The sequence below is a fragment of the Rhinichthys klamathensis genome, unplaced genomic scaffold, assembly GCF_029890125.1.
Source record: "Rhinichthys klamathensis goyatoka isolate OS25496 unplaced genomic scaffold, OSU_Roscu_1.1 h1tg000578l_1, whole genome shotgun sequence".
NCBI lineage: Eukaryota > Metazoa > Chordata > Actinopteri > Cypriniformes > Leuciscidae > Rhinichthys > Rhinichthys klamathensis.
In genome coordinates, this window is record NW_026607042.1 from 1,563,684 (window position 1) to 1,587,013 (window position 23,330).

The 23,330-nt window shown below is 40.5% G+C and overlaps 1 long non-coding RNA gene across 1 annotated transcript; it reads right to left on the reverse strand.

Annotated features, from left to right (window-relative positions):
• Positions 1 to 22,370: 22,370 nt before the first annotated feature.
• LOC130075393 (uncharacterized) lies at positions 22,371 to 22,766 on the reverse strand. The gene is made up of 3 exons (XR_008805480.1): positions 22,701 to 22,766; positions 22,568 to 22,618; positions 22,371 to 22,482 (listed from the first exon to the last, which is right to left on the reverse strand). It is a non-coding gene; the product is annotated as an uncharacterized LOC130075393 (long non-coding RNA).
• Between the last annotated feature and the right edge of the window lie 564 nt (positions 22,767 to 23,330).

The window sequence follows — 23,330 nt, forward strand, 5'->3', positions numbered from 1 at the left end:
GGAAATAAGTATTTGATAACTTAAGGTCTAAATGAATTTCACACTACATTCATGTTCATAATGAATACCTTCTCTGTTTCCATAGGATGTGCTGCTGCCAGTACTTTGCCAGACTGCATGTCTCATCCTCCACTTTCTGCTTAAACCGAGGATCCAATGCAGTTGCCTCTTCAAGGAAGGCTCTGACATTGACGCTCTATAAAATGTAGATATAGAATTAGAATAACAAAACATAACACAATTCTTGTTATAAGTGATATTCATTTTAAATATTCTTTTACCTGATAGCGCTGGGACAGATTAGACCAGACTGTTGTCTTAAAAGTGGACACAAACACTGTATCTCCTTCAAGCACAGTGAAATGTTTTCTTAACTTTTGCAGTATGGGAAGGATCTGGCTGCCGGTTGGACTCTTTTCAGTAGAGACACAGAGTGTGGATGTGTACATAACTCGCATGAGTTGGACAAAGTCCTCTGCTTTTTTAAAGTCCTCATCTGTTACTCTTGCAAGTCTGTTTAGGACAAAAAAAGTTAAGAAAATTATGAATTATTCTTCAGTCAGCATTCCAAAAGCTATTATACCTGTCCCTCTCCATTGTTTTTTTTAGCCGTAGATCCAAAGAGGCTGCCTGAATTGCTGCATACTGCTCAAGGAAACTCTCAAACATGAGGTAAAGAGAGTTCCAGCGGGTTCTGACATCAAGAAGGAGAGAGTGCTGGGGAAGATCTACAACAAAAACAGTTCTTAGAACTCTATCTTACTAACACATTGTCACGATGCGCTCCACGACGCCTCCTCCTGGCCTCACCAGATCACTCTCTCCTGAGTTCTAGGACTTCACTTCCCATCACTCCCTTCACTAATCACCTTGTTGAAGCAAATGTTTCATCATATTGGAGGTGCTTCCTCCCTTGCATGAAATGTGTTTTTTGCATGTTATACAATTCGCTGTATTTTCATCTTTTTTTGAAAAGCTTAACCAAACTTTTGAACGTTTGCAGCGCTCTGCCATCGTAGATATAACGTACAGCACATGTGCGGCAGGCAGGTCCTGGCAGATCAATACAACAGTAAACAAATGCTCAGTGCCATTCATCGCGCGAGCATCACCAAAGTAAGGAAGCGATAAGCGGAATCGAAATGCGCGTGTCTTATCAAATCCCCGGTTTTTGGCATTTTGGAACCGGTTCTCGATACCCAACCCTAGTCATATAGGCAGTTAGGTGGAACTTTAGGCGCTCTGTGGACGAATTAATGCAGAATAGGTGCCTAGGCGGATGAATAGGCTGTTCGTGGGACGAGAGGAAGACTACGGTGAAGAGTAGGCACTTAGGTGGACGAATAGGCACTTCGTGGACTAATTAATGAAAAATAGGCACCTAGGTGGATGAATAGGCTGTTCGTGAGATGAGAGGAAGGCTGCAGTGAAGAGTAGGCACTTAGGTGGACGAATAGGCACTTCGTGGACGAATTAATGAAAAATAGGCACCTAGGTGGATGAATAGGCTGTTCGTGGGACGAGAGGAAGACTACGGTGAAGAGTAGGCACTTAGGTGGACGAATAGGCACTTCGTGGACATGATTAGGGATCCTGGTCCCCTAGTGGTAAAAAAAACATCCCCCTAAGTGCCTACGGTTCCGTAAACCAAATTATTAGGGAAAACCATTCACTTAAGTTGGACGTAGGATCCGGAATGGTGCCTTTTCATCCATTCGTCCCACTATTTCGTCATATTCCAACTTAAATGAACTAGCCAAAATCCACAGACCCCCTATTTTCCCTTGCCCTTAAGTCTGGAACCTGACATCCGAGAATAACTTAAATGACAGACCGTCATTCCCTAAGCGCTGCGCGGCGCCCCCTAATAATTTTTTGGCCCCCAAACGACGCCTATGGTTCGATCGGGCCTCTCCCCCTGAGGCCGGGGACGGTGGTCCTGTCTCCCGAGACCCTCCAGGGGCCCCGCAACGGGGCAAAATAGCCCTAAAAATGCTTTTCGCCCGCCCTGTCAGATAAGTCACAGGAAGGATGCAGTTTTTGACTTAGACATTTTCAGCAGGTCAATTCCTGTAACAATGTGGTGAAGTCCCACCTGTAACTTATTTGACAGGGTCCCTCTAGGCTGTTCGTGGACATTACATTAAAAGGTCATATTTCATAATTACAGTGGGATTTTTTTAGGTAAAGACTACTATACACCACACAGTAAGCATGAAGGCCAATTGAGCACAGTAAGCATGAAGTGCTCCAAAATCTCCTGATAGCTAGCTGACCCTGCCCTTGATAAAACACAGTGGACCAACACCAGCAGCTGACATGGCACCCCAGACCATCACTGACTGTGGGTACTTGACACTGGACTTCAGGCATTTTGGCATTTCCTTCTCCCCAGTCTTCCTCCAGACTCTGGCACCTTGATTTCCGAATGACATGCAAAACTGAGCAACAGTCCAGTGCTGCTTCTCTGTAGCCCAGGTCAGGCGCTTCTGCCGCTGTTTCTGGTTCAAAAGTGGCTTGACCTGGGGAATGCGGCACCTGTAGCCCATTTCCTGCACACGCCTGTGCACGGTGGCTCTGGATGTTTCCACTCCAGACTCAGTCCACTGCTTCCGCAGGTCCCCCAAGGTCTGGAATCGGTCCTTCTCCACAATCTTCCTCAGGGTCCGGTCACCTCTTCTCGTTGTGCAGCGTTTTTTGCCACACTTTTTCCTTCCCACAGACTTCCCACTGAGGTGCCTTGATACAGCACTCTGGGAACAGCCTATTTGTTCAGAAATTTCTTTCTGTCTTACCCTCTTGCTTGAGGGTGTCAATGATGGCCTTCTGGACAGCAGTCAGGTCGGCAGTCTTACCCATGATTGCGGTTTTGAGTAATGAAACAGGCTGGGAGTTTTTAAAAGCCTCAGGAATCTTTTGCAGGTGTTTAGAGTTAATTAAACGAGCTATTAACCTAATCATCTGAATCAACTAGAGACCCTTTTCATGATATGCTAATTTTTTGAGACAGGAATTTTGGGTTTTCATGAGCTGTATGCCAAAATCATCAGTATTAAAACAATAAAAGACCTGAAATATTTCAGTTGGTGTGCAATGAATCTAAAATATATGAAAGTTTAATTTTTATTATTACATTATGGAAAATAATGAATTTTATCACAATATGCTAATTTTTGAGAAGGATCTGTATGTGCGCAGGTTTGTAATTTCCCTACAAACCATGCCTAAACAAACTACTTGTCTTGCCTATACATTTGATAGAGAATTTTGTTTTATTTTATCACTTCGGGGTACGCGAGCCGAATTTTCAACAACGCTTTATCTGTAGAGTGGGAAAGGGATCCTCCATAGGGAGAGGCTGGTTGACACTTCAGCACTGCATTGTCATTGGGTCCAGGCGAATCTCCTTCGTCAAATCTGGATACGGCCTGGATCCGGCAGGCTGCGGGAAAACCTCGGGATAAACAAAGACACTAAAATTAGCGTAGATGCCATTCTTCTTATGATGTAATGAGTACATCAGGATTTAAGGGAAGTGTTCCCAGTTCCGGCTGACCTAATCTATGCAGCCTAACATTGAATTATAGAAGTCTATAATGTATTATGTGTATGCTAGGTCAAAGAGATGTGTTTTTAGTCTAGCTTTAAACTGACAGAGTGTGTCTGCTTCCCGGACAATGGTAGGAAGACTATTCCAAAGTTTTGGTGCTAAATAGGAAAAGGATCTACCGCCTGCAGTCGATTTTGATATTCTAGGTATTATCAACAGGCCGGAATTTTGAGATCGCAATAGACGTGAAGCATCTCTTTCAGTAGCTTAGTCGGTATAGGGTCTAACATACAAGTTGTCGATTTAGATGAATTAACGAGTTTAGAAAATTCTTCCTCTCCTATGGCAACAAATGAATAAAAAATTTCCTCAGAGAGACTACAATGCACTGCTTGATGCGATACTGTGGTAGACGGTTTCATAGTTATAATTTTGTCCCTGATATTATTGATCTTATAAGTGAAGAAGTTCATAAAGTCATTACTGCTGTGTTGCTTGGACACTTCTGGGGTTGAAGCTTTCTTTTTCGTTAGTTTAGCCACTGTTTCAAATAAATACCTAGGATTATGTTTATTTTCTTCTAATAGGGTTGAAAAATAAGCAGATCTAGCAGCTTTTAAGGCCTTTCTGTAAGAAATCGAGCTCTCTTTCCATGAAATCCGAAATACCTCTAGTTTAGTTTTCTTCCAGTTGCCCTCCATTTTTCTGGCTGCTCTCTTAAGGGCCTGAGTATGCTCGTTGTCCCACGGTGTTGGACTATTTTCTTTAATCTTCTTTAGGCCTGGGACACACTGGCAGCGTGGCGTAAGCGTCTCAGCTGCGTGGCGTGGTGTCCGTTTTTATTTCGGCTCCCATGTTAACAGGTTAGAGCTTGCACACTGCTTGCATGAGCCGCGCGGAAAACGCGTGCATGCTAGAAATAGAACCGACGCCTATTTTTCACGCGACACGCAAGCGTGTTGGAAGCGTTTCCAGGCAAAATAGAATAGGAAAAGATGTTTATATGTTATTTTGTACACGAATACATATTAATAAATTACATTTTTATGTTTGAAAGCATAGGTTTTGACATAAATTCAGATATAAATGTAATAAAAAATATATATTATCGATTTTAAAATTTGCACCTGTCAATACAGAACGAAATATTCTGTAGTCTATTTTGCCGTCAATACTGCTGACAGTGTCTTTATCAGTAGGCTTTATATTTATACTTGAAGTATAGGCCTTCCACAACTCTTTCCCATTTGTCGAACAAGGGTGATCCAAATCACGTGACTTGACACTTTCAAGTAGCCTACACTTCGAGTTTGCAACGATGGACGACGGCAGGTTAATTGAAGAGGTGGAGAAACACCGACAACTGTATGATCCACAGGATCCTTGCTATAAAGATCCACGAAAAAATGAGAAGGCATGGGACTCAGTTTCTACAGCCATTGATTGTAATGGTAGGTTTACAATATATAGCCTACATGTGCCTGTTTTGTCAGAGCTACATGTGGCCTTTCAGCTCCAATCGAAGTTTGAGGGTGCAGGGTGTATAAAAAACATGTCTATAGCCTACTAATCTTTTCAGGTTGGTTATCTTTTATCTGTTTGTTATTTTTGTGTTCTTTTTTTCACTATTACATTGTCCTAACAATATAATTAGCATTTCAAAAGTAATTTGAAGTGATGCGTTCATCTGTCACATACCACAGAAAAATCTCCCCTAACTTTCAAAACACAAGTCACCCAACAGACTACAAAACACAGCTTTTTTTAATGAAGGCCTATCGACTGTGATAATATAAATAAAATAAGTTAATTTGGAGAGATCAACATGTCAGTCTTTAAGATAATTATTTCAATTAGGAACAGGAAAAGGATATTTCCAGGTCATTAATTGTGTGTAATTTGAAACTCTGTGTGGCACTTCAAACATGACAAACTATATACAGGAACAGAAAACCAAGTTGTTAAATTATTTACAATGAACACTTCTTTCCAACATCGAAGTCTGGAATGGCATGGATCCATAACTAAGTGAGTTCTGATGTGATCACATGCTCCCTTCCTGAGAATTGAAAAATGTGCTGAATTTCTCACGCACTCCATAGGCATCCTTGCTGCCCCTGTTCCCTCCCATGTTCCTTATAATAGGCAACTTGTCTCCAGTTTGTTCTGCCTCGTCCTGCCATCTCCGGTTTTGCACTGGGTTGGTGAGGAAGTTGTGCAGGATGCAAGAAGCCATCACTACAGTGTCCACATGGTGCGGTGTCATCTGCAGCCCCGAGAGCATCTCGCAGTGAGGATGCCGAAGGCACACTCAACTACCATTCTGGCCGAGGACAGTCGGTAATTGAAGTTTTCACGCCACCTTGGGAGACGATGACCCGGGAAAGGCCTCATAAGGTAGGTTTTCAAAGGATATGCCGCATCTCCGACAATGACGTAGGGCATGGGACCCTGCACACCTGAACCTGGTAAAGGGCTGTCTTCGGGCACATTCAGTGTTTTGGCCTCCATGCCCCTGCCAAGCCGCGAAGAGGCGTACACACCACCGTCACTGGCCCGGCCAAAGTCTCCCACCTGGATGTAGGTGAACCTGTAGTCTGCATCCACAAGTGCCAGAAGAACAATGGAGAATGTCTTTTTTATAATTGAAAAAGAGACTTCCAGAATTAGAGGGTGCTTTGATGGTGATGTGCTTCCCATCTATCGCACCCAAGCAGTTTGGAAATTTCCACTTGTTCCAAAAATTTGAAGCAATGGCTTTCCACTGGTCCTCAGTTGGTGGAGGAATGTGGGTTGACATCATCCTATTTTCAATGGCACTGCACGTCATGTGCACAGATGAGCACACAGTAATTGCCCCCAAACGGTATTGATAGGCCAGGCTAGAAAAGCTTTCTCCTGCAGCAAGGAATCTGTGTCAGAAAGAAAAAGATGTCATTGTCAATATGAGTAATTATACTATAGTAGTAATAATTTTACAACAAAGTGTTAGTAGTATTGATGAGATTATATTTTCTCCTCATAGTTGATGATTGCAAAAGAAGGTGGAAGGTCCTGAGAGATGCTTTTGTAAAACATAAAAAACAAAAGCATCCTCCCAGTGGCTCTGCAGGTGGGACAGTCAAGGAATGGAAATACGAGGTAGAAATGTCATTTCTGCTGCCTCATTTGCATTCAAGAAGGTTAGTATGTGCATTAATTTCCTTGTTTTGGTTATAGAGATAGTTAATATCTTAGCACAAAACATTACAATTTTTACTTTACATTATATACACAGTTTGTTTATTAATTGTAGAATTACCGTTCTACAATTATCATTATGTGGAATAATGAATTATTAGAATTATCATTATGTGGAATAATGTATCTGTTTTAGTGTAAAGAATTGTGTTTTGGTATTTAAACATTTATAATGTTCAATTGTTTATTAAAAAAAATTGTTCTTGTACAACTGTCTTTGGTTCTTTAAGCCTACCTGAGTGTAACGGCAAGCCTCTGCTTGGGCTCGATAGGATCACGGAAATTGGTTGTCTGCCTCGTCAGGTCGGGTCCGACAATAGACAGAATCTCCTCCATTTGTTCCGCTGACATCCGAAAGTAATTCAGATGTTTTTTCGGAATCAAGTTGCAACTCTGCAACGAGGTGATAATAAGCCCCGAACGATTTTCTTCTTTGATTCAAGGGGTGAACCCACCATCGTCTGTTTTTCCTCCGGCGAATTCTTAACGGAAGAAGGGCCGCAATGGCTTTTCTTCTGTCAACAACTCGAACTGTAAAAAAAACAAATACTGTTATAATTTTCCATAGTAATAGGGACCCAGAAATATACTTTTGTCCACTGTAGTGGAAATTATATTTTAGTGAATTTCTCTGACACCATACATAACACAATCTGGTGTCCTGTAAAGAGCACATTCAGGGCTTTTCAGAGACACCTAATGTTTTGAGGTTTCAACATGAAAACCAATTTTCCGTGGTTTTTAAATATGTCTGACATTTATTTAGTGATCTAATGTAGCACTTTTCAAATGTATAATATTTTCATATTTATGGATATATGATAATATATTCTAATTATATTTGAATAGAACTATTTTTCATTTTGAATTTCATAAAACAACATTTCAGGAAAACGTTATAGGGTTTCAAATAAAAAAAATGACTATCTTTTACAGAATAGGGCATTGATTTCATACATGTCCACTGTAGAGGACATCAGGACATCATGTTTATCATGTATTTTTGGAGACACAACAATTGAATAGTGAAATAAACTATACATTAATATTCCTATTAAGTATGATATATTATTATTAAAATGTTGTCAATTATTACTGAAATTATTACACTTCTTTTTTTCAATTAAATCTTGCTCTAAAACACATTTATATGTAAATTAGAACCAGTGAATAGATACATAGCATTGAATGGGAATATTAATTTATGGCCATTTTGCTCACATATTGTATAAAGTAAAATGGTCTATCAATTCATTACATTACAAATTTCATAACATATCTGAGAATCATCCTAATACAAATTTAGTTTAGAGAAAACCTGAAATCCCAAAATTGATTGGTTATTGAAAAAAAAATCCAATTTTTTTTGCCTACATATAATATCATGTCATTTTATTTTTTAAACAATCGAGTCCTGGTGTCCACTACTGAGGTCAGGTCATAGCATAACATATGAATAAAATACCGTCCCCCCCCCCCCCCCCCCCCCAGGAGGATATATTCAGATAGGATAGGCTACAATAACAACTAATTGTACATAATATTTACAAATTTTGTATAGCTTACGTAGTGTGTCTTCTGAGTGACGGTCCAACAAATATAGGCTCTTTAAAGCTACACAGAATTTGTAAATGTAATATTAAAATAAACAGACAGTCCACTTACCCATTTTTAGGATTTTGGAAGATGTGTGATAACAGTTGTCGTAAAGGCAACAGCAAAACACCGGTAGACTGGTCTGTCGGCGCCCTCCCTATACGTCACCAGCAGCAGCAGCGCCGCGTCAGACACGCTTCTGGTGTGCAAAGACACAGAAAACGCGGAGCAGCCGCCACGCAACTGACACGCAACAGAAACGCCACGCTCACGCCACGCACCCAGTGAGTCCCAGGCCTTAAGCGCAACGGAGCAACTGCGTCTAAAGTGCTGGAAAAGAGAGAGTTAAAAGTTTCTGTTGCAATATCGAGTTCTTCTAAGCTATCTGGGATGCTGAGATGATGAAACTGATTAGGAAGATTATTGATAAAGCAATCTTTAGTGGCAGAAGTTATAGGTCTAACATATTTATAACACGGAGTCGGCTTTGCAGCCTTGGCTAAATGTAATTTACATGAGACTAGATAATGATCTGAGATGTCATCGCTCTGCTGCAGAATTTCAACGGCATCAACATCTATTCCATGTGATAATATTAGATCTAGAGCAGTGGTTCTCAACCTTTTTTGGGCCAGCGCCCCCTATCCAATATCCAGGTCCCCGACCGCCCCCCACCCTCAAACTTATGAGCGAGCAGGAACGTGTAACAGATGAAATAAGTACAAAATTGTCATTTATTAATACAATCGAACTATACTCCACAGTGATTAATCCAAAAAACAAGCTATAAACTGCATTGAATAGCAATAGCAGTGTTTCTCACAGGATTTTTGGTAAATCTGTGGTGGGTGGACCTCGGGACTCGTTTGAACAAGCTAGATAAAAGGTAATGCCCTCGCAGTGGCAAATAGCTTTGTTTTAATATTTGATTACATTAATGTTGAAGTTGAGATTTACAATAAATATTTTATTGCTGTGTAAAGGGAATACTGCTGGTATAAAGCACCTTATTTGTTTAAAGTTTTTGCAAACCACATGTTATTACACTTTTGTGTATATAGCAGTACATTTAAATCAAAAGTGAGTAATACACTACTTTAGAATTCATTATTAAAGTTTGCGCGTAACAATGCGATTAATCGTGAGAAAATCATGCGATTAATCGCGATTAAAAATTTTAATCGTTGCCCAGCACTACTAAAAACACATCTCTTTGACCTAGCATACACATAATAGATTGTAGACTTCTATAATTCAATGTTAGGCTGCATAGATTAGGTCAGCCGGAACTGGGAACACTTCCCTTAAATCTTGATGTACTCGCTACATCATAAGAAGAATGGCATCTACGCTAACTTTAGTGTCTTTGTTTATCCCGAGGTTTTCCTGCAGCCTGCCGGATCCAGGCCGTATCCAGAACTGACGAAGGAGATTCGTCTGGACCCGATGACAATGCAGTGCCAACTATCCTCTCCCTATGGAGGATCCCTTTCCCCCTCTACAGATAAAGCGCTGTTGAAAATCCGGTTCGCGTACCCACGCATAAACGTCATTATCTTAAAACTACAAACTTTTACATACATGCTGCTGACATATTATTGTAACAGAGTTTGTGCTGAATACAGTGTAATCAGACTTTAGCCATGAAAATGTCACCAGTATCAGAAATAAACACAAATGTCAGAGCATGTCAGAGCACCTCCAGGACCCCGAAAACACCTCAGACCCCAGAGGGTTAACAAATTATATTAAAGTATCGATTTAAAAATATATTTTAATGTGTGTCTTAAGGTCAAATAAAATAATATCATACCATACAAATTCCATATGTATACAACAATTTGTAAACTTTTTTTGTAATAAATTAAGTCTTAAAAACTATTAGGTATATTGTTCAACTTATATATGTTATATATTCTGCTCTTCAGAAAAACTGTTACAATTAATAACATTCCACAGAATTCTATACCTGCCCACTGTTATATTGTGTTAGACGACAAATGAATGAAGCTAGGAAGATTGTTTACAGTGTGTTTTTTAAGAGTTTTGTTACTAAAAAAGTGTAAGTGTAAAACTTACAGTACATCATACAGTTGTCACAGTGTCTGATTTGTGTTTCCCTGGTTCACCACTAGAGGTCCTCTCCCCCCACGGTGTCAGTCACATTAGAAACTGCATTTCCCACAATCCTTGTCTGCTCTCATCACAGTTCATTGCACCCAGCTGTTCCCCATCATGATTGTTAGTTTTGTGTGTATAAATACCCTGCCTGTTTAGTGTTTGTCATGGGATCCTTGTTTAATGTCAAACTGCACTTCGGTAATCTGGTCTTGTTTCTTGTTTTTGGACTGCTTTTGTATGATTTTGAACCTTTGCCTGGCGACGACGATTTTGGATTACCCAATAAAACTGCTCTTGGATCTTACCTGTTTGTGTGTACGTATCGTGACATCAGTTTTGTCAGATAAGCTTACTTGGGTTACCTCACCACATATATTACCTGGGATTTATGTCAAAGACCTAGATAAGTGACTGTGATGCATTTAACCAACAATAATTGAAGGAAAAAAATGATAAGACAAAATTTTCTGTCAATTTTTTATTATAAAGCCAAATCACACACACAATAATTACTTTTATTTATTTATTAAGAACTTAATAATATTACTTTAATATTAAGATTATTAAACAAACTAATAAAAATATGATATAGATAGTATATAAATGAAAAAAATAAATTAAAAACTGGTCAATCAGGGGCGGGGCAGGGAAGGGAAAGGGGGAGCAAAAATTCTTTATTTTTTCCCGTCTCTTTTTTATGGCCCTCTTCACCTTCTCTGCGACTTTCTTCTGCTTGGCCGTTTTTTTAACCTGTTCGGTCTTTTCCCCCATAAATAAACCTGTTCGGACCATTTCCCTCATAAATAAATGGTCTTAATTTCCGTCTTATTGACTGTAAAGGTTTAACCAAAACAATTGGGGTTTTCTTTGGAGAGGGGACTGGTCTTTGAAGAGGGGACTGGTCTTCCTCCGCTGAGCCTTCTCTACTCTCTCCTGGTGCGTCACCTTTTGATAGGTCCTCTTCACCTTTCCAAAGAAAATACATGGTGAAGGATTGATCATCATTGTGCCAATAAATACAGTATTATAGACTCAGTATGTTTACAGGATATATATTTACCTGGCTGGTCTCGGGACTCTCAGGAGTGGCTGATGTGTCCCCCGAGGCTTCTTCTGATGCCTTCTTCACCCTCTTCCTAGGTTTGTCCTTTACGCCACGGCATACTCGCTTTACCCCCGCAGCACTGTTGTCCTCGCCTTCCAAAGCAGCCTCAAAAAGTCTTCTGTGTTCAACTGCCTGCTTGGCGGACAGGTTAGTTACATAAAACCTGTCTGCCGTCTGAACATCATGACACATAAAGTTCAATATCTTCAGTCTGTCAGACTCAGAATGAGTGAATTTGGCCTAGAAATAGAGAGAAAGAAGGAGAAAACAAAAACAGTTTGAGGATACAACACCTAACTGGATGTCTCTGAAATGTGCCCCCCTCCCCCCTCGATGGGGATTCCTGGGCCTCTTCGACCTCCTTGATTTTCATATTTTGCTATACACCGCCTCTGTGCCCGTAGAGGGCTGCCAAGTACGCCGACATGTGGCCATAGAATTCCCACTGAAGGGCTGTGGTAGCCACATCACTTTCCAGGAGGGCTATAAACAACACAGAGCACAATCTCAGTTAAGATGTCAGTTCATGTCGCACATATCTTCTGCATTTTACAATATATCAGTACAATGAGTTAAATTGGGGGAAAAAACTTACTCAGGATATTGGGTATGGTCTGCTTGGCCTGGCTCAGGCACTTCAGGATAGTGCCTTTGCTCAATACCCTATTTTGTTTATCGGTCTTCACCGATGTCCTGTGCATTGCCACTCTCCTCTTCATTGACTTCTTCACCGTCTGCATCTCCCGCTGAAGCCCAATCAGGGGTGCGTTTCCCGAAAGCATCGTTAGCCAACTATGGTCGCAAGTTGGTCGCAAATCCCATTGAACTCTATTGGTAACGACGGAATTTGCGACCATAGTTGGCTAACGATGCTTTCGGGAAACGCACCCCAGGACAGTTTTGGAAAGCCGACAGGAAGGTGGAGGAGTTTGTGAGATGAAGGTAATAAAATGGGTGACATTCTAAACATAGTAATCAATGGTAGTTTCCTTCATCTGTTCATGACGCAAGGACCTGACTCACCTGCACACAAACAAACAAATTATAAAAAACAAACTAAACAATTTTTTTAAAACATTATTACAAGAGGCACATATAATAAGAAAATTACTTGCGCATGAATCTTGCTTGTTTCATTTAAAAACAGCAGGGTGCTCAGTTTGGTTTTTCCCTGAGCCATGTAGGTGAGAAACTTTTTGATTCTAAACATTTTTGCACTGACATTATCTCTGTTTCGAAGATGGGTCAGGACCTAGCTGGTTCCTTTTGTATTCCTCCATTATGTTTTCTGTGCACAAAGAGTAATGAGGAGAGCCAATTGTCAGTCAACACACTATACACAGTCATTGCGCATGCATTACATAGTGACTTAGTATAAATTCACGTCTCAGTATATTTTGAAGTCTGTTATTACATGTAAAATTACTATTTAATAATAAATAATATTTATTAATAATAAATTACTATTAAATTTACTAGCAGAGGTGTGCTGATAATTTAAAGTAAGTCAATGCAACTACATGCATATTACTTCAAAATTTACTAGTGAAGGTCTGCAGGTACAATTTCAAGTAATACAGTTATTGCATGTAAAATGCAAATGCCTCCAGACCCGAATGAAGAAATCAGTCTCCTGGTCGATTTGCTCAAATGGCCCGCACCCCTGGATTCTGACCTCCTCTTTAAACGGCGGTACTTTTGGGTCACGTTGCGCAGGGCATCGGTCAGCGTGTCATTGCTTTGATTAAGATTGCTGATTTCCTTAACTTTTCTATTAGAATTTTACAGCCAGGGTTGCTGCATTCTTCCTCCCTCTCCTCTTCAAAAAACATATCAGCTTCCCCCAAGTCCGGTTCTAAATCAAGGGTACTCACCAGTGGCGGCTCCGGGTTAGTTGCCCTAAGTTATGCAAGCTGTCCAATCACCTTCTTCCTCTTGCACGTCCAGACTGCGGTCTCTTTTTCAGCACTGGACAGCTCAGTATGCAACTTCAAGTGCCGGTCTATCCGGGTTGTTGCCTTGCCACAGCCAGCAACTGGGCAAAGGCAACTCTGGATGTTAACCCTCCCGGAATCCAGTGACAGAAGGAGCTTTCTCTCCTCCTTGTTCTGTATCTTGTGAAAAACCACCAGATGGTGGCTCATCCCAGCATACATTCTACAACACAGCGGGCAAGATGACACAGGCATTTTTTAAAACGGGACAAAATCTTGAAGAGACTTTAAGAAATCTTTTTCTGATTAAAAAGTGTACAAAATCCTGTAGAGCAAAATCACAATGACCTCTGCTTCAACCGATGCTGAACTCAGTAGTGAGTGCATGAAGGAGGTGCTTGCAGAAGCTATGTCAATTGGAATGTAACTTGAAACCACTATACAGTTACTTCAAAATTACATTCACGCCCCTAGTATATTTTGAAGTAAGACGCTGTTTAATGCAGTGATTTTCCAAGCATTGCATAGTGACTTACTTCAAAATTACATTCAGGTCTCTAGTATATTTTGAAGTAAGTGCATGCATTACATAGCGACTTACTACAAAATTACATTCATGCACTCTAGTATATTTTGAAGTAAGACGCTGTTTAATGCAGTGATTTTCCAAGCATTACATAGTGACTTACTTCAAAATATACTAGAGTGCATGAATGTAATTTTGTAGTAAGACGCTGTTTAATGCAGTGATTTTCCAAGCATTACATAGTGACTTACTTCAAAATATACTAGAGACCTGAATGTAATTTTGAAGTAAGTACATGCATGACTTGCTTCAAAATTACATTCAGGCATACATTGTCTCTAGTAAGCACACATAATCTTAAATTATTAAGTCCATAAGCAACCTATTAGACTGAGATATGCTGCATATGTACTTATCTGACAGTGAGCAGTCTGTATAATGTTCATTTCAACAATAATGATTCATAATTATTAGCTGTAATGCACATCAGTGTGTTTATATTGCAATAGGGGATTATCACGCTGATACGTAGTACTTCCGCATTCAGTGATCTTTGTGCACTGCCACTTCCGTTGAATCACCGATCACTCTGGCGAACTGATGACGGACTACACTAAGTTTATTTATACGGCATCCCTGGTAAATTAGTCTGATTCACTAAAGTGCCGGCTACAAACAAACGTGCTACCTTGTTTTAAAGTTTGGACCTTAATCCCGGCGAACCGCTTTAATCCACTTCTTCCTTATACTCAATTCAGTCGGGAATCCATGAGAACTTAAGTAGGGTTAGCGTTGTTGGTTAGATTTACAAAGTGGAACAGAGCAGTGACATCTAGCCTTCGTTTCAGCCATTGTTGAACTGCATCGGAAGTGGACATGCACAAAGTTGACAAATCCCGCCCACGAAACCCGGAAGCGTGATAATCCCCTATTACTGTGTGGTTTGGATGAGGTCTTACCCAATAAAAGCATATAATGTAATGATTAAACTTGACAACTTTTGCAACTTTTTTTTCATTACAACAAATTTTGTTATTAATTAGAAGAAAATACAACTGTAAAAAAACTATTTACAATCAACATAAAGACGAAAAACTTAAACAAGTAAAGAATACATTTTTAAATGAGTAATAAAAAAAGCTCTGTGTGCTAAAAAAATATATGGTAAAAAAAAGGCCTATTCGTCCAGCCATTCAAAGGCCAGGGCCTCTCCTTTGAAGGAATGTCTCCTGACTCCATAATCATATTTGATTTGAGTCCCCACACTAATGTCCCTGTTAGCCTTGAACAGGATGACATCCTGATCCTGCCCATGTACATTCATTTTGCAGTGGAATGGCTTAAGGTTAGGGTTCTTCTGAGAATGGTTGATCATTCTTCCAAAAGTTTTTGTGTGAGGGTGGCACAAGCAAGGGGAGGTCTGTGCATCTATGCATAGTTCTTTTCCATCGGATTTAAAAAAATACACACATAATAAAGAGAACATAACATTTTTTAGTTAGTGAAAAAACATGTACATTTCAACAACAATGAACTACATGTAATTTTAAATTATAGTTTTTTTCTGCCCTGACAAGAAAAATGAAATGTTTTCTTACCTAGACCTTCCGGTGAGCCAAAATCTTTTATGGCCAGCCCCGTCCAGGTCTGCTTGGACACACACCGAATGACAAAATCGTCACTTTCCAGAACTTTATTTGGGGCTGGTTTCCATAGGCGCACGATGTCCTCCAGCCTCGGGCAGTTCACCTTCCAACCCTCCTGGGCAATTAATCGTGCCACCTATGCTGCGGACGGCTTGCGGAGTTTGTAGTATGCTGAAATACAGAATGAAATAAATTTACTCATGTGATTCACTTGTCACTGTAAATAAATGGCCTAGTTTGTGTTGAGTCAATGCGTGTCAATGCTGTATTGATGGATTCAGAGACTTACACAGCAGATGTTTCTCGCGCTGGGCGTACTGGGTGGCCCTCCACTTGTCATAGAAGATCCGGTTTTCTGGAAAACCGGACTCCATCCTTTTCTTTTTGGATGGCGGCACACCCTCCAGCGACACCGGAAATCTGTCAATGAATGCCAGAAAGTCTCTCCGCGGTCCTCCAGCAGCGCCACGTGTATCCAATGATGTCTCGTCCGCAGACCTGCTGTGTAAGTGAGGAATACAAGGTTTATAATATACACAAAAAATATGAATGAAAACTTGCTAATCTGCTCTGAAAAATATGTGCTGTGATGAGTTATGTCTTGTTTGGATGAAGAGACATACCCTGGCCAATGAATCCAGCAGTAGAGCTGCGTCCGCGACATCCTGGAGCTGGAAAACACCAGCGCTGAGACCCATGTAGTGAAGGGCCCCCTTTTGTTCAGCTGGGAGGTTCTTGGCAGCTGTTTCCACAGCCCTCCTCACACACTGGCTGGTAAAGGGGGCCATCTTATACCTGCAGAAAGAAAATGAAAAAGGAAATGTTAATTGTGGTGTGACTGACAAAATTTGGATCCATTAACACACATGCACATGAATCTGTGTATGTACTTACAATTCATGGAGGCGGTTCATGTCCCGTGATACACTGTGAACTGCGTTGTCGTCAGAGGAAACAAAAAAACTGTTGGTTTCTTTCTGAGGCTGCAGGTTCTCAGGCCTGATCTTTACAAAGTAAAGCTCCAAGAACTACAAAAAAGACAAACAAGTTATTAAATGTAAAAGAATGGTGGTAAGAAATCTACTGTTTGCATCAAATTAAAACTTACAGGTTCCTCCTCTTTGCTCAGAGCTATTCGCATACTTGAGGCTCTATCCCCCCGTACACCTACCACCACTCCTAGCTCTTTCCTGTTTACCCACTCTTCGTCCTGGAAAACATTGAAAATGTTGTAGTTACTAATGCATACATGTGCAAATATTACAGTATATCACAACTATACACTCACCTAAAGGATTATTAGGAACACCTGTTCAATTTCTCATCAATGCAATTATCTAATCAACCAATCACATGGCAGTTGCTTCAATGCATTTAGGGGTGTGGTCCTGGTCAAGACAATCTCCTGAACTCCAAAATGAATGTCAGAATGGGAAAGAAAGGTGATTTAAGCAATTTTGAGCGTGGCATGGTTGTTGGTGCCAGACGGGCCGGTCTGTGTATTTCACAATCTGCTCAGTTACTGGGATTTTCACGCACAACCATTTCTAGGGTTTACAAAGAATGGTGTGAAAAGGGAAAAACATCCAGTATGCGGCAGTCCTGTGGTCGAAAATGCCTTGTTGATGCTAGAGGTCAGAGGAGAATGGGTCGACTGATTCAAGCTGATAGAAGAGCAACTTTGACTGAAATAACCACTCGTTACAACCGAGGTATGCAGCAAAGCATTTGTTAAGCCACAACACGCACAACCTTGAGGCGGATGGGCTACAACAGCAGAAGACCCCACCGGGTACCACTCATCTCCGCTACAATTTGCAAGAGCTCACCAAAATTGGACAGTTGAAGACTGGAAAAATGTTGCCTGGTCTGATGAGTCTCGATTTCTGTTGAGACATTCAGATGGTAGAGTCAGAATTTGGCGTAAACAGAATGAGAACATGGATCCATCATGCCTTGTTACCACTGTGCAGGCTGGTGGTGTGGTTATAATGGTGTGGGGGATGTTTTCTTGGCACACTTTAGGCCCCTTAGTGTCAATTGGGCATCGTTTAAATGCCACAGCCTACCTGAGCATTGTTTCTGACCATGTCCATCCCTTTATGGCCACCATGTACCCATCCTCTGATGGCTACTTCCAGCTGGATAATGCACCATGTCACAAAGCTCGAATCATTTCAAATTGGTTTCTTGAACATGACCATGAGTTCACTGTACTAAAATGGCCCCCACAGTCACCAGATCTCAACCCAATAGAGCATCTTTGGGATGTGGTGGAACGGGAGCTTCGTGCCCTGGATGTGCATCCCACAAATCTCCATCAACTGCAAGAAGAAATCCTATCAATATGGGCCAACATTTCTAAAGAATGCTTTCAGCACCTTGTTGAATCAATGCCACATAGAATTAAGGCAGTTCTGAAGGCAAAAGGGGGTCAAACACAGTATTAGTATGGTGTTCCTAATAATCCTTTAGGTGAGTGTATACTCATTAAAATATATGAACTTACTGTCAATGCTTCCACAGCTTGTGGACACTGGATATGTTTGAAGACCAAGAGGGCTTCACAGAAATACCGGTACAAGGTCTTGTCCGTCGGTGGGCCCTCTTTGTCCATGTCCAGGTCCCTCTGCATCCTGAGGACGTCAGACTTTGCCAGCGTTATAATCTTCTGGCAATCTTCAATCCCAGGAGCCAGCTGAACTCTGTTTGGATTAAACATAACAAATGAGTCTTTTGAAGAATAAAACCCAAGTTGTGAAAGATTCTTCAATGTAGAACAATAAAATATTACATGTTTATTACATGATAATAAAGGATATAAGTACACGGATTACTGCACTTACTCTGGAGGATCATCATCAGCAGCAGCAGAGGGAGGATCAGCAGCAGAGGCACGGCGAGCTTCTTCATCTTCAACTTCCTGGGGCTGGTTTTTAACAAAGAAGCCACACCGAAGAAGCTCCTTTAACATGGCCATGCGAGAGCGTTGGTCAGGCAAGATCACACAGAGCTGGTTGTAGTCCCAGCATCTGTTGTGGTGGACCCACTCCCTGTGTGAAACCTTGGCTTTTTTGAGCTCGGCTTCTCTTTGTTCGGGCGTGCTATTTTTCATGCACACCCGGTTCAGGTGAGCAGAAAGGCTGTCCTACGGCTTGTGGCACAGCAGACAGTACAGCACACGGCGATCAGCAGACCTTTAATGGAAAATGAAACGATATAAAATAAATTATACGAACAAAGATCTGAAAGAATGAGAAATTATTAAAAAAAAAACAATGATTTAAAATAACCTAACTATGCAGCAAAACAAGGCCTTGTAGCTTTCCATTGTGCTCAGTTTCAACTTTTAAAACTTAAACACAGTATCTTTGCTTTGAAACTTTGTCAACATGTGTTTGTTGTTTTGCTTTTGAGCTAAAAGCACAATTCAGTCTTAAACCACAATAAAAAGTGAAACAAAAACACCCATTCAAATGTAACCACCATTACCTCTGACCTTAAAACTTATTATTTTTGGATAAAATACTTCTCTAAATGAAGGAAACATCCTCTTAAGGAAACACAAAGAAACAAAGAAAACACAAGCCTTAACTTTTCTGAGCTTGTTCGGCCATTTCAAATCACAAGATTCTCTCCAGATGTTCACTCTTCAAGAACTGTTAAAATTGTCCTGAGCAGACAAAGGTCTCAGTAATTAACCTGGGTTTATATCCATCTTAACCAATCAGATCGCAGCATCTCACAAGCCCCCCAAATCAACTTACCAAACAGGTTTCACCTGCCCCTGGCTTGGCTATGTGTTAATGGCCCATTTGTCACGGTATTTGGATCCAGTGTCTCTCCCTAGTCTCGTGCTTTGTTGTTTACATGTGTGCGAGTGTGTGAGTGGGTGTGTCCGCAATCATCAGTTGATCAGTATTCAGCTGCGATCACTCACCAGTACCAGCTGCCACTCATCTCATCTCCTATAAAGACTTACCACTTTCTCATTCCCATTGTCAGATCGTTGTATGAAGTCCTCGTCTTTCCTGTGCCTTCCTGTGCTTCGTGTCCCGTCTCGAGTTCCTGTGTTCCGGTTTTCGTCGTGTTGGATTTCGTTAGGTGTCTGGATTACATCATCACTCTTCTGAGCACCCTGCACTTTATCCTTCACTCTGTGTCTGACCATCGAAGTCCCTGCGCCACCGCCTGCTGAACCTGGACTATCTTTTTCATCATCTTTACTTACATTACTAATAAAGAGTTTTTACTTGCATCTTGTGTCCTCGTCTCTGACGTAACACCATTAAGGTCCACTGGTTTGGTTTAGTTTAGGAAGATAAAAACATGTTCCTGTGGAGTTCATTATTTAGATAGATAGATAGATAGATAGATAGATAGATAGATAGATAGATAGATAGATAGATAGATAGATAGATAGATAGATAGATAGATAGATAGATAGATAGATAGATGACAGCCATTCAGTACAACCATTTTTTGAGGTTACAGGTTAAGTTTTTTTTTCTAAAACAACATTGACCTGTGGAGTGTTCATCATTTATATTGAGGATTAATGTAATGTAATGTCATGTAATCTATTTTTCCCATTTAAAAAGTTTATTAATGATATATTTGGTCTATGTGTAATCTATTTAGCAAGGGTCGAATAATATGTGCAGCCCATCTGTCCAGAGGGTTGTTCCATAAAACAAGATTAGAAAATAAGCCAGGCTTATTTTGGTTAGTCAGACTTATTGTCTGTGAATTCTGTTTCATAAAGCAAACTTAAAATAGTTCAAACTCAGTTACCCTGGAAACTTATGCTGGGAAACTAGCCTGGTCCGGGGCAGGCTAACTGTCAGGCTAAGCCTGAAATGATGCTTAACCAGAATACCGTTTTAACACTGACCCACTGGGAATGTGATGATATTACGTCGGACTCTCTGGCATGCTGCCAACATACAAAAAGTGAAACAAATGTAAAGAAGTAAAGGTAGGCCTATGTGTTTAGTTGGTGTGATTTTTGTAATGAATCAATTAAATGTCTATAAATAGGGAGCTCCACCCATATGTGTAGGAGGACGCATAGTCATGGCGTGTCCTTTCATTGATGAGGTGGTGGATGAGGGAGCGATAATCATACGCAGGGCATTTCAAAGAGAACGTACTTTCAGGGACAGGGCAGACCCGTTGGCTTTTTCTGACTACTACCTGCATGAGCGGTATAGATTCTCGAGGGAAGGGATAGCATATATTTGTAGATTACTGAGCCCACACATCGCAAATAGCACACGGCGCAATAAAGCGCTCACAGTCCCACAGACTGTGTGCATTGCACTTCGCTTTTTTGCCAGCGGAACATTTTTGTACACAGTTGGAGATGCAGAGAATATCAGCAAAGCATCGGTTTGCCGCTCTGTACGGATTGTGTCCCTGTCTTTAAAAAAAATGCTTAATGTGTTCATCACCTTCCCTGGCCACAGAGCGATTCACAGTATTAAACAGGCCTTTTATGGAATCGCTGGTAAGTTCAAATAAGAACTATATAGAAAATGGAAATATTTATTGTCTGTTAATGTAAGACAGGCAATTGACAGACAAACACTTAACTTTGGTAGCTTTCCCAAATGTTATCGGAGCTCTGGACTGGACCCACGTGTGCATAAAGCGCCCGTCTGGTCCGCATGAAGCACACTTCGTTAATAGGAAATCATTACACAGTATCAATGTACAGGTACAGTCCCACTGAGATTATATTGTAGGCTAGAAGCGATTGTTCTTTACAATAAGCTTGGCACCAGTGTTCTATTCATTGCAAATGCATTAACAATTCTATTTATATATATCTATGTAAGTCCAATGTAGTGACCTACATTTTTAATTATTTAGATGATTTGTGATGCAGATTGCATCATCACAAATGTAGAGGCAAAATGGCCTGGCTCAGTGCATGATTCCAGAATCTTTCGGGCCTCTTCTCTTTCCCACCAACTGGCACAAGGTGTGTTAGTCACTTAACATATAGCAAAAACTACAGCTTTAAAATACCTTCACCAAATTCAATGCTTACATTTTTTTTTTTTTTTTTTTTTTTTATTCAGGTCAATTCTCAGGAGTTTTGCTGGGAGACAAGGGATATGGATGCCTGCCTTATCTCTTGACTCCCTATCAGGAGACGCAGACTGAGGCACAGCACAACTACAATATTGCCCATGATCGCACAAAAGAGCTCGTATAGAGATGGCATTTGGGCTCATCAAGTCAAGGTTCCAGTGCCTGAATTACCTCAGAGTGATTCCACAAAGGGCATGTGACATTGTAGTTGCATGTGTTGTGCTACATAACATTGCCTGTCTGAGGAGAGAGAGGCAGCCAAGGATGGTTGTAGAGCAAGACTGGGACATTGAAGGCATTTTTGATGACAATGAAATAGGCAGGGTTAAAAGAGACAGTTATGCCAATAAATATTTTGGTTAATACTGTCCAAACCATGTTAAAAGTTTTCACTTTCCCCTTAATTTACCAGGCACACTAGTCATACTTAATTTATTTTATTTAGGTTGAAGCTGGCTGTTGGGGGTGAAAACATACAATTAAATGTGGTCAAAAAACAAAAAGGTCATGTGTCATTGTCTTAAATATGGCAGTTTACTTGCATTTTTCTCAAGCTGTTGGATTTCCAGCTCCAACTTTCTCATCTTGAGTTTTTTATATTGGATGTCAGTATCTGTGGCCTCCATTTGTTTCAGGAGATACCTTTTGTAGACTCCCTTTATGTTCTGGGTTTTGTAGGAACAGAAATTTAAGTTTTTTCAATTTGATCTAGTGCTCTTGGCACTTTTTTTGTAATTTCTTAATACTCACTTGGTCACATGTGGTCCCAGACTGAGAGGGCTCTAGAAGGGTGTCAGCATCCTGTTGCCAATAATGGAAATACACACAATTTAGCACCTCACAGGTAGGCTTTTAAATATATAATGTGCAAATCTGTGCCTACCTCAGGCCTCCTTGAACATACTGACACAGTCTCCTCATCCTCCTCAACTGTAGATGGGCCTTCAACCTAAAACCATTAATTAAACTTGGTTTAATAATTCACCACTTGACAAATCAGTGCTTTAAACTCCATACTGTCATACTCACAGGGTTCAGCATCATGTCTGGTGGATCCAGAAATTACACAGAATTTGGCATCACTATAAAACAAAAAGATTTAGTAAGGAATGCAAGAATAAAAATAAATAAAATAAACAAAATACCTTTTAAGTAGTGATCTCTTATACTGGATGGAATGGATCCAGATGCTGTTCCCCCCTCTATTCCCTCAATGACAGGCCTCCCTTTATTCAGGTCTAATGCCAGCTCCTCTGCAGGAGTAAAGTTGGCTGTTGGTGGCCTTCCCCCAGTGCCAGCAACCTCACTCTTCTTTTTGGCAGCTGCAAATATTAAACATCATGAGACTGGACAGTTGTAACATCAAGCTGGTTATGCTTAAGTACTTACATAGATTTATACTTTATAATTAATACTTACCATTCTGAACAATATTTTTATATTTTATTTTCACCTGCTGCCATGTTCTTTTTTCTTCACTTAATTTGCTGCTCTAAAAGTTCCACACACACAC